At 34.0% G+C, this 11,270-nt stretch overlaps 1 long non-coding RNA gene across 1 annotated transcript; it reads right to left on the bottom strand.

Moving 5' to 3' along the window:
• Positions 1 to 1,091: 1,091 nt before the first annotated feature.
• On the bottom strand, positions 1,092 to 10,899 carry LOC120527915. The gene is made up of 3 exons (XR_005633424.1): positions 10,744 to 10,899; positions 4,588 to 4,758; positions 1,092 to 2,086 (listed from the first exon to the last, which is right to left on the bottom strand). It is a non-coding gene; the product is annotated as an uncharacterized LOC120527915 (long non-coding RNA).
• Between the last annotated feature and the right edge of the window lie 371 nt (positions 10,900 to 11,270).

The raw sequence follows: 11,270 nt of genomic DNA, 5'->3' as shown, positions 1-11,270 counted from the left end.
AAAATGACAACTTTTTGTAATGACTAAGATTTGCCTTGAAATCTGTTTTCACTGTATACAAGCTGCTTACTGCAATGATGGAAATCACAGTTTAATTCAGTCAGCAGATGCTTGGTGTCTGTAGGTAATAAACTTTAATAAGTAATTGGTTTTTTTTAAAGATACTTGGATAAGTACGGCTTTTTCATTTAGTTAACTATCTGTTTTTTAAACTTGAAAGGCCCAATGACTACCTCAGAAGTGTACCTCAACAAAAAAAGATTTATTTGATTTCCAGAAGATTAGGAATAATAATATAGCTCTGAATAACAAACTTTATTCTGATTAGTATATGCATCCTTAAAACTGTTGTCTAATACTTTATCAGGAATTGGAGCCTTCTATAAGATACAGTATGTAGGTTTTCCTGAAGCAATGTTTGAATCCTGTAAATGCCAGAAGTGAATCTACACTTTTCGGAGCCCTTAAACTGCAAGTGCTCTGCCAGGGGTATGACATGAATCTGTATCCTGCCCTGCAAGCAGATCCTCCAAAGTACAGGGAAAACTTGGAGGTTGAAGGTGGACACCATAAAAAACATCCAGTGCTGGTGAGTTTTCTTGATTTTACTGGATGAGCTTTGTTGTACATATTAGTGCACAGTAGTGAATAGAAATGTAAATTCTAACCCAATGTTTAAATGCATAAATAAAAGAAACAACACATTAAAACTAGCTTGCCTTAATGGTAGAAGTATCAAAAATAACACAAGTGAGTTGGAGTTGTATGTAGCAGGGCATAGTTATGTTATTATAGCAATAACAGAAACCTGGCTAAAAAGCAATGATGGACATGAGTATAACATAGAAGGATGCACATTTTTAGGAAGGACAGACAGAACAGAAAAGGTGATGGGGTTGCTATTTATGTCAAACAGAATTTAAACGCAAGTTAGACAATTAGCCCCATCTCCTAAAATCCACCACCAGGTCCTTGGTTTTGCTGGTGTTCAGGTGTAAGTGGTTTGAGTCGCACCATTTAACAAAGTCCTTGATTAGGACATTTACACATTTACAAAACAAAAGACGCTAATGGAGAGGTATGAAGGAATTTAAGGTGGCCCAGGATTATACATTTTTTCATATGCTTCAGAGATTCTAGTGTTAAATAATGACAAGATAGTGAAGATGCACAGTCCAACAAATAACAACATGTGGGGCAGAACAAGAGTCAAAGTGAACACCCCAAGACCCTCTTAGGCCAATGACATTTTGACAGGCCATATATACATATTCATGAGGTGTGCATGCATAAAGATAATGAATGGTTTTAGGGGTTTGCTTTTATATAAATAGTACCATTTTAATATTTAAAGGGTAGACCTTTTGTCTTCCCAGACTGCCTTTTGGCAGTGACAAGTTTAATTTTTGCTGGTTTTAACTTCTAATACCATTGATCCACCAGACATTTTGTCTTCTATATGTTTAACTACTGTTACAGAGAGCAGACATTAAACCAAATAAAATAGCAAAAGTCACAGTCCTCTGCTGCACTTTTCTTCCAGAAAATGCCTTTAACAAATAAACTTAGATAGATAGATAGATAGATAGATAGTGATTTATTCATCCCCAGAGTGAAATTTGACAAAACATATTTTAAAATTCTTGATTACTTTGACTACATAGTAAATTCTTATTCTCTAACAATTACATAACCCATTTGGTTTTCAAAAATAAAACATTTTTACTCTTTTTGGAGAAGAGATATAACAAACCTTTTGATAGTATGGGTATCTATGAAGACCAATAATGGAAAACAGAATAGAAAATCAAAATGGTGAATGAACATGAAATGCACCAATAGACCAAAACAGATTACCAATAGAAATTTACCAGGCTAATACATTTTAAAAAGCTGCTAATATCCATTATTTTAATTTGGCTTTTTCATAGCTTTAGTTTAGTTTCACTCCTAATAGACTATAGACATAGAACGATAATGTTCTTCAAGGATTTGCAATCTTCATTAATCTCTACTCTTCTCTGCTTGAAAGTGGGTGCCCTGGGTGTCCTTGGGACCAAATTCATTTAATCCTCTCAGACAAAGCCTGGAAACAAAAAGAAAAGAATTAAGCACAATGATATTAGGTAGAATGTCTAGTGGGGTCTGGGTGGTCTTTTGGCCTTTTAACTCCTGCAGATTTTGTTTTTTTTTTTCTCCGACTTAGCTGGAGTTGGTTTTTTGTTTTTTTTTCTGTCCTATCAGCCATTTGACCTCATCTCTGGACTCATGTTTAGAGACTTACATAATAATATTGCATACTTGTGCACTATTCTTCTACTAGTTATTTATCTCTTTTATAAGATTGTATAGATTTATTTTTTCTGTTACTTATTTATTAACATTCTTCCCTACTCTTATTTGTTTTTCTTTTCTTGTTACTTTCTCTTTGACATCTTGTAAAGCACTTTGAGCTACATTGTTTGTAAGATAATTTGCTATAAAAATACATGTTATTTGTTTACATGGAAACAAGCTTTTGAACTAAAGGTCTGCCTTCCCCTCTCATTCATTGGTTAGGGGTCCTGTAATCTGATTTTCTTGGAGTATTTCTGTAACAATATTTTATTAAAAAATTCAGGTGTTTTGCAAATTGTGAGCATATGACTATATGACTTAATTATGTGGATTATGCAACATTTTTTTTATGGACTTTTTGATATTGTTTGCTGTTGTCCAGCATTGGTCTCCTTATACATTCATCACTTTTTGTAAAGCAATTTAAGTATGGGAAAAGTGATATATCGATAAAATGTATTATAATTTTTATTATATGCCCATCCTATTAGAAAATTTCTTATCTCCCTTTCCCATTAAAACATGAGGCTAAATTTTTTTCTCAGCCATCATTATAAACCACACAGGGTATGTAACATATAGAAAATATTTTTATGTGGAGTATTCCTTTAAGTACATTTCAATTTTTTAAATGTTAAGTACAATGTAAATGTGGTTTGCCTTACCTACCTTTGGTTTCAGATGGAAGCGTGTTTAAAATATATTTCTGAGGTGTTCTTTATATCTACTGAAAATTGTGATATGGTTTAATCTGATCACGAATTTGGTAAAATGCCACTTATTTTCTAAATAAGTCATCTTCTAAAAACAGCCTCCATCACTGAGAAATGGCATCTGCAGCACATTATGAACAACAAGGCCAACTGCGGCAAATTACTTATGAATCAGGAAGACAGATACTGTATGTTGTCAATGACAGAGGGAAAAATCAAACTTCAGCATACAACATCTTCCAGGAATGAGGAAAAATCACATTTATTCTTGATCATGAGCCTGACTTGCCTGAAATATAATAAATCTAGGAAGTAGTGATTTTTTTTTGTGTTTAATAATTATGCTAACTGAAATCAGGTGGCACAAAGTAACTGTTGCTTGCTCACAAGACAGTACCGAGTCATATAAATAGGACCATACTGTACTTATCATGCAGTACTATGGTTTGCTGTGGAGCAATATGAACTGCTTCCTAAGGTCACAATCTTTTCTTAATCTTAAATATTGCATTTTGGACATTTGTGGAAAGGAAATGACATAGTACTCTATAATCTACTAAATATACTTTAATTGAACTAATACTGTATAATAGGATTTTCAGGATTACTGTATTAACATTATCATACTTGTTTTTTACTATAGAAAATAACTAAGATCTTTGAAAGCTTTTCAAAGTTCTCATTGCATGAGGCAGTTTTATGCAAAAATTTTTAGTAGTGCAAAAGAATGAATTATTTAGTTTAGATTAGATTAGATATACTGTACTTTATTTGTCCCCAAGGGGATTGTGTTGTCCTTTATAGTTCATATCTTGCTTCATCAGATATTGTTTTCCATTTTTTTTTTGTGTTTTGTTTGTTGACTAGGAGACCATCAAGCGTATGCAACTTACTCATTCATAAACATCCCTGAGCTTATAAAGACAGTAATAAAATGTAGGCCCAGAAAAACAACAGGTGTTAGGTTATGACTTGTTATGAATAACACAACGAGGAGTGATTATAGCTCTGTGATGGTACAGAACATTGAAATTAGCAGAAAATGAATGCCACATAGCAGGCATTAACGACATAAGGTTTCTGCTGTTAAGACTTCATTAGCCTTCGTCACCTAATCGAGAGTGACAATCTAAATCTTCTGTTCTGATTGTTTTGCTATTGATTAGAAGATAAAGAACATTAAAAACATTTGTTTTGCAGAGGTATTCATAGGCAGTAATTTTATTTTGTTTCCAGTTTTACATAATGTATGTACAGTGGTGCTTCGTACTTCAAACTAAATTTGTTTAAGGAGGCCATTTGAAGCTAAAATTGTTCAAAATCCAAATCAGTTTTCCCCATTAGAAATAAGGTAAAGTGAATTAATCCATTCTCAGAAGCTAAAAAATACCCATTTCAATACACTTCAACAGCATATACACATAATTTAAGGTAGAAATAACACAATTAACTGCCCTAAATTATACATTGAAACATGAAAACTATAAATAAAGTACTTAAATACTGTATGATAAAATAAAAATTGCATTTACTGTACCTGTAGTGAGGAGTGGTGATGTATGGAAGGGGAGTCATCTTCCATAAACACGGCAAATAACTGTACTTCATGGTAAATTCCTTTTTCACCTCAATCGTCAATACTACAACCTTCCTCTTTGGCTTCGTTGCTTCCACTCACTTCTTGGATGCCATGGTTAATAGACAGGGGCTAAATATATAACCAAACACACCAAAAATAAAGCAAAAACAGCACTGAAAACACAGAAGTTAATGTATTAGATACTTTCGCAGCAAAAGTGAGAGGCAACATGGGTGAACAGCAGATAACGTTTACGTTTGCTCTATAAGCGCCATGTGTTGCTGCATTTTTTTCACTGCGCTCACAATTCAAATGTAGAAGTATCTTTCAAACTCCAGATCAAATTTCCCTAGAATTTAGCATTCAAACTCTGGAAGTACAAGGAACTACTGTAAATGAAATATTGAATATATTGTTAGTGTGTTTATATTTAAATCTGCATTCAAATAATCAATATTTTTAATGATAAAAAGTGTCTGCAAACCTTTCAAGTGTTCATTCTCCCATATGTTCTTGATTGTATAGTGACCAATGAAAATTTATTTTGTCATAAGGATATGCTTATAAACACAAGAACTACAAAAACATAGTGAATATAGATTAGGTTAGATTAAATTAGTTCAGATTTGATTAGATCAGATGAAATTTTATTAATCCCATGGGGAAATTCAAATGCATACAGCAGGAGAAACAAAAAAACAAGAATACAGATTCACAGGACAGATAAGAACTCCAGTCAAGCAATACATAAATAAATAAATATATTTAAAAAGTACATCAGGTGGAAGCATTGAATTGCCTGATAGCAGTGAGCAGAAAAGACCCCTTAGCACACGGTGGTGGAATGAGCCTGCTGGTAAATGGTTTATAAAGCCTTAAATAATCTCGCCCCATCTTATATATCGGAATGTCTGACATCTTATATTCCAAATCGTAACCTCAGATCCTCAAATGAGTGTCTCCTTAGAATTCCAAAGCTTAAAAGAAGTGGTGAGGCGGCCTTCTGCTGCTATGCACCTAAAATCTGGAATAGCCTGCCAATAGGAATTCGCCAGGCTGATACAGTAGAGCACTTTAAAACACTGCTGAAAACATATTACTTTAACATGGCCTTTTTATAACTTCAATTTAACTTAATTTAACTTAATCCTGATACTCTGTATGTTCAATTCATCATAATAACTATTCATGGTGGCTCTAAAATCTGTACTGACCCCTACTCTCTCTTTTGTTTCTTTTTCCGGTTTCTTTGTGGTGGTGGCCTGCGCCACCTCCACCTACTCAAAGCTTCATGATGCTCCAACAATGATGGATGGATTAAAAGGCAGAAGTCTACGTGACCATCATCATCATCAAGTCCTTCTGTGAGAACCCTAAATCCAAAGAGGACTGTTTCATTTGTTAGGTGGAATGCCCAGAGGGGACTGGGTAGTCTAATGGTCTGGAATCACTACAGATTTTATTTTTTTCTCCAGGCATCTGGAGTTTTTTTTCTGTCCCCCTGGCCATTGGACCTTACTCTTATTCTATGTTAATTAATGTTGACTTATTTTTGTTTTCTTATTGTGTCTTTTATTTTTCTATTCTTTATTATGTAAAGCACTTTGAGCTACTGTTTGTATGAAAATGTGCTATATAAATAAATGTTGTTGTTGTAAAAGTGCTCCTGGAAAGGAACAGAGGGGATTTTTCATGATAGCATCCAATTTGGCCACTATCCTCTTTTCCAAAATAGCTTCTATTGTGTTCAGGGTTTGCCTAAAGTTTGTTCAGGTATTGTGCTTCATGTATATATTCAGCTTCTTTCTACTGGTTTATATGATAGAAAAGATGATTTTATTACCTGTGGACTCCAATGTTCTTTTGCATAAGAAAGCACACAAACTGTTGTCCTCAGAGGTCGTGTTCTTTTAGCAGCACATAAAGGATTAACATCAGCTCCTAGCAACCACCTGGCTGAATCTACTTCTGTGAAACTGCGCTCTCTTTGACATCATTTATTAAATATCAAATTCCATGAACTCTGTTCTTTAAACATTTTCTGTTTCAGAAGGGTGAAAGAGAACAGTTAATTATTCCATATGGCATTCCTGTTGAAAGACAGCTCAGGCAAAACAATGTTCTGCTGTTCAAAACACATAGTTTCCAACTATGGGAAGTATTATAACTGACATTAATAGAAGGCTTACTGAGAGTAGATTTCATTTCCTAGGGCAAAAAGATTTTCTTTGAACGAAATAAAACAATTCCTTTGACCTGATTATTTAATACGCACTGGTTATTAGGTCTAAATTTTATAATCACATGATTCTAATATTATTACAATTACATTTTTAGGGACATATTAGTATGAATAGCAGAGATAGTGAGTCTTTTAATTTGACATGTAGCAAAACTATGTCTTATTCTGTCAGCTATATTTAGAGCTAGAATTTAGATTTATAATTTAAATACAAATATTTTCAGTTTTTTGAAGATTTACTTTTCTAAGCATAAGTAACAAAAATAATAGGTAAGGAAATAAGCATACATGACTGTTATTTTAGTAAGATTTTCTCTTCCCTATGTTAAATGAATAATTTATGATGTAAAAGGTAAGGTTACTGACCTGCCAGCACTTGGTGTTTAACTTTCAAGATGAAATAAATATTTTAAGAAGATGTGTAATACATATCATACATAGATTTCCTTGTAGAATTACTTAATGAACAATGTTGATTAAAGTAAATGCAAAGACAAAGCCATCTTAATTTGAAATAAACGGAAGGGAAAAGTTAAAGCTGACAATTATGCTACATTTAAAACCCTGTAAGGTTTTCATAATGAAGCACAGGTCTGCAAACATCCAGATACTATATGCGCATTTTTGTTAGTTATAAAAAATTATAAAAAAAAATTAAGCAGGCTCAAATTTGGATGAAATGATGCATTCAAAAATACTTGTCAGTATGAAAGGAACAGTGAATATCATCATTTAAATGCACTTAAAAAGGAAAACTGCTCAAACTGCTAGAAGGAAGCATTTTCGAGGAGTTGAACCTGGGAAAGGTTAATTATTTCCAAGTATTGAGTGTATAGTTCTTATTCTCTGAACAATGCCACCCTGATCATGTGATGTGTTTTCAGTGGCAAAGTTTGACAGACAACACACATTTAAAAATTACATCCTACAATGTTTTTTTTCTAATCATTCATGCTACCTCAAATTCTTCAAAGCTCTGACAAAATAAAAAAATCTGTGCATGGAAATTGATAAGTAATCCATCAGCTATATATTTAGTGGGACATTTTCTTAAGAAACTGACTGAAGTGTCAAAGTGAAGAGATGTAAATAATATTTTAGCTGAAACTATTAGGGTTTTGTACCATATTAGCCATTATGGATGCAATAAGAAGTCAAGCAAAATGACACCTTTTATTGGCCAGCTGAAAAAATTACAATATGCAAGCTTTCAAGGCAACTCAGACCCTCTTCTTACTTGCAGCTGTGCTGGTACAGTCAACCATCAAAATGCAGTTCATGTCCCTCACTGCCATTTCTCAGCCTTACACAGGGAACCCATTGAGCCCTGCTCCTACTCCCGCTGCCTTTCCTCTGTGTCTGTGCAAGCCTACTTTGAGTGCATGGTCACTCCTGTTCTGTAAGATGCTTAGCAGAAGAGATCCTCTTCAGCCCCGTCAATTGTTGGTCAAACGCTCCTCTCACTTGGGCTCACTACCGACCACCTGTCTCCATTTCCAACAGCGTGGGCTCTCCGGATCCTGCCTTTCACTCTGTTTTCCTTTAACACTAGAATAACCAGAGCCTACGAAAAAACTCGTAGATCTGTCCCACCTTAAATTGCTTCTCACCTCTCCGTCAGCGTCTTTTGTCCTTTAAATGTGTTGATAAGCAGCAAACAGCAAGCAGTCTGCTATCACATCACCCCATCGGCGCACAGTTGTCTCATCTCAAGTCTGTTTACCTGCGTGTCAGTTGCTTGGAGTTGTATAGAGTGAGAAGTCAAGCAAAATCACACCTTTTATAAATACTATATCGTTATTTGGAACACACACATTTCATGTATGTGAGGGGTCAAAATGATCTATCTACATTAAAAATTATATATATATATATACTGTATATAATATATATATATATATATATATATATATATACTGAGTATCAGAGGTGGGTAGTAACGAGTTACATTTCATCTGTTAAATTTACTTGAGTTACTTTTTAAAAAAATCATACTTCTAAGAGTAGTTTTACTGCACCATGCTTTTTACTTTTACTTGAGTACATTTGTGAAGAAGAAACACTACTCTTACTCCACTACATTGGGCAACGCTTGAATCGTTACTTTTTTTCCATTAGATAAAGTCTGACAGACAATTTTCAATCTGCTCTGTATCGTATGCTGTCAAGCTGCGCACACGCCTTCCATTGCGTCTCAACTGCGATTTTAGTTCCCTCTCCTTTCTCTTTCTCTGATCGCTTTTCAGAAGGAAGTCAGTTTCGTAGCTTTTATGAACAGTTCGAAAGTGCCTTTACACATTTTCCTTCTTTGAAATAGCAATGATAGATTGAAAGATCAGACAAACACACTTCGATTGTGACATTTTGAGAGAAAAAAATCCTCTTCCAATTCCACATCCAGCCCATAAACAACAATTTTATTTTTTTTAAATCCCTTCTTTAGTCAATATAAATTGGAAGGCTAACTAGATCACTTACTGTAGATAGTCAGAGTTTTGCAGTAGCTCGTGCATTTGATCATGCGTGCTGGATGACAAGTGTGTTAGAAGAACAGAGATCTCAGACTGGCCACCCTGTATGTCAATCAATATGATAGACTAACATTTAAAAAAAACTTTTTTTGAATGCAACGCGAACTACTTGCCCTCTCTATCTGATCTACCGGTCAATGCTCCTTTCCACTTTCATTCCAAATGTAAGCTTAACAAATATCCTTTGTTTATCACATTAAAGACATTGTGTTTTAAACTATCACCACCTAAATCTGTTCTTCACCATCTGTTCTTTTTGGTTTTCTGTATTATTTGCATTTATTTTGTTATGATGTCTCAAATCAACTTAAACAGTCACAAAAAAGGCGAGACCTGCCTTCAGTTCAGGTCTGGGCCTTGGATTTAGCCTCACCCCAGACAGCCTAACCACTAAGCAAATGCCAGGCTTTAGAGCAAGCACTGGGCCAAAATGGAGCAAAGGCTTTTATAGCTAATATCAAAAATAGAGGGAGAGGAAAAATCTTCAAATAAATTTCCTTTAATATTTAATTGTTTATTATAAAAAATCATAAAAGGTTTCAACAAAAGTGCAAGGCAGAAACAGAGAGCAAAGTCAAAAACTAATGCAGGCAAATCCAAATTAATATACAAAAGCAGAACCTTAAAGAGGTGGTCAATGCCACATAATCCACACAAGAAAGAATAGGAAAATTGGAAGCCTATAAAAACACAGGAGCTTCTGAACAACTTGAAGCTTCTTTTTCACAGAGCTGGAGAAATGTCCTAACTGCATCATTATGTGGTCCTTGGTGCAGGGCGGACAAATAAATCAAGAAATCAAAACTTATCATAATGCAGATTTGAAAAATAATGAATAAACCATCCCATATTAAGTAAATAAAATACATACAGAACAACATCTCAAATATTAATAACATAATAAAAAATGTAATAAATAAATGAAACTAAATTGGCTGATACATTGCAGACTGCATTTCAGTTACTACATTTTTTTTAAAGTTATTGGTAAACTGATAATTGCTCTGCAATGAATGGTCTTATTATATACATAAAAATTCAGGTCTGTTTTGCTGGGTATGCTGTGATCAGTATGGATTAATATGGTAAGGAGTTCAAGGTTGAATGTGTCTTTGCCCTCAGCTCCTTCAAGAGCCCATGATCTTTGCAGAAATGCTTCCCAGGAGTTATAAGTAGGAACTTTCTACATGTAAGGTTCAGTTTAGGTCACACATATATTCTATTTGCACCTGGATGACATTTTGTTGCCTGTTGAGGAACAGTAAAAAAAAGTACTGTCTGCTAACAAAAGGATGTTCAAAAGAAGCCCACATTTTTCACCAAAAGGAAAACAAAACTCACCTCTGCACTTCAAAACTGAATACATGATATTCAAAGCTGTACTCCAAGCATAAAGACAGGTAGGGACAAACTCAAACACGCAGAAAGTTATCACAGTCCGGGGAAAATAACAGAAGAAGAATAATCCAAAAACTGTAGAAGAAAGTTCAAGGCAAGAAGATAAAAAAACAAATATAAGAAGAAACATTATCCTCAAATTTAAGCAAGCCAAATTATTAGATAATTGTGACGCAGTCCTTTTGACTACACAGTGGTATCAGATAAAGAGCACTGCTGTACCTTCAGGCTAATGTGTTTAATTACTTCATTCTTGTTTTCACTGGTACTTTATATTTTCATATTTCAATCTTTTCATGCAGTTGTCAGTTTTGTACTGTGTTAATTTTCTTTGTAACATGTTTAGTGATAATGCAGGCTATTAGTGTTAAAGATGAGTTAAAGTTCTATAGATTGATATTTATTTACCAAATCTCATATCTTATAGTATATAGAAATAATTTCTTATATCTCTCACATTTACTTATATC

This window comes from Polypterus senegalus, chromosome 4 (genome assembly GCF_016835505.1).
Source record: "Polypterus senegalus isolate Bchr_013 chromosome 4, ASM1683550v1, whole genome shotgun sequence".
Taxonomy (NCBI): domain Eukaryota; kingdom Metazoa; phylum Chordata; class Cladistia; order Polypteriformes; family Polypteridae; genus Polypterus; species Polypterus senegalus.
Note: the sequence above shows the minus strand (reverse complement) of the source record. Positions and strands in the feature narration are given on the sequence as shown.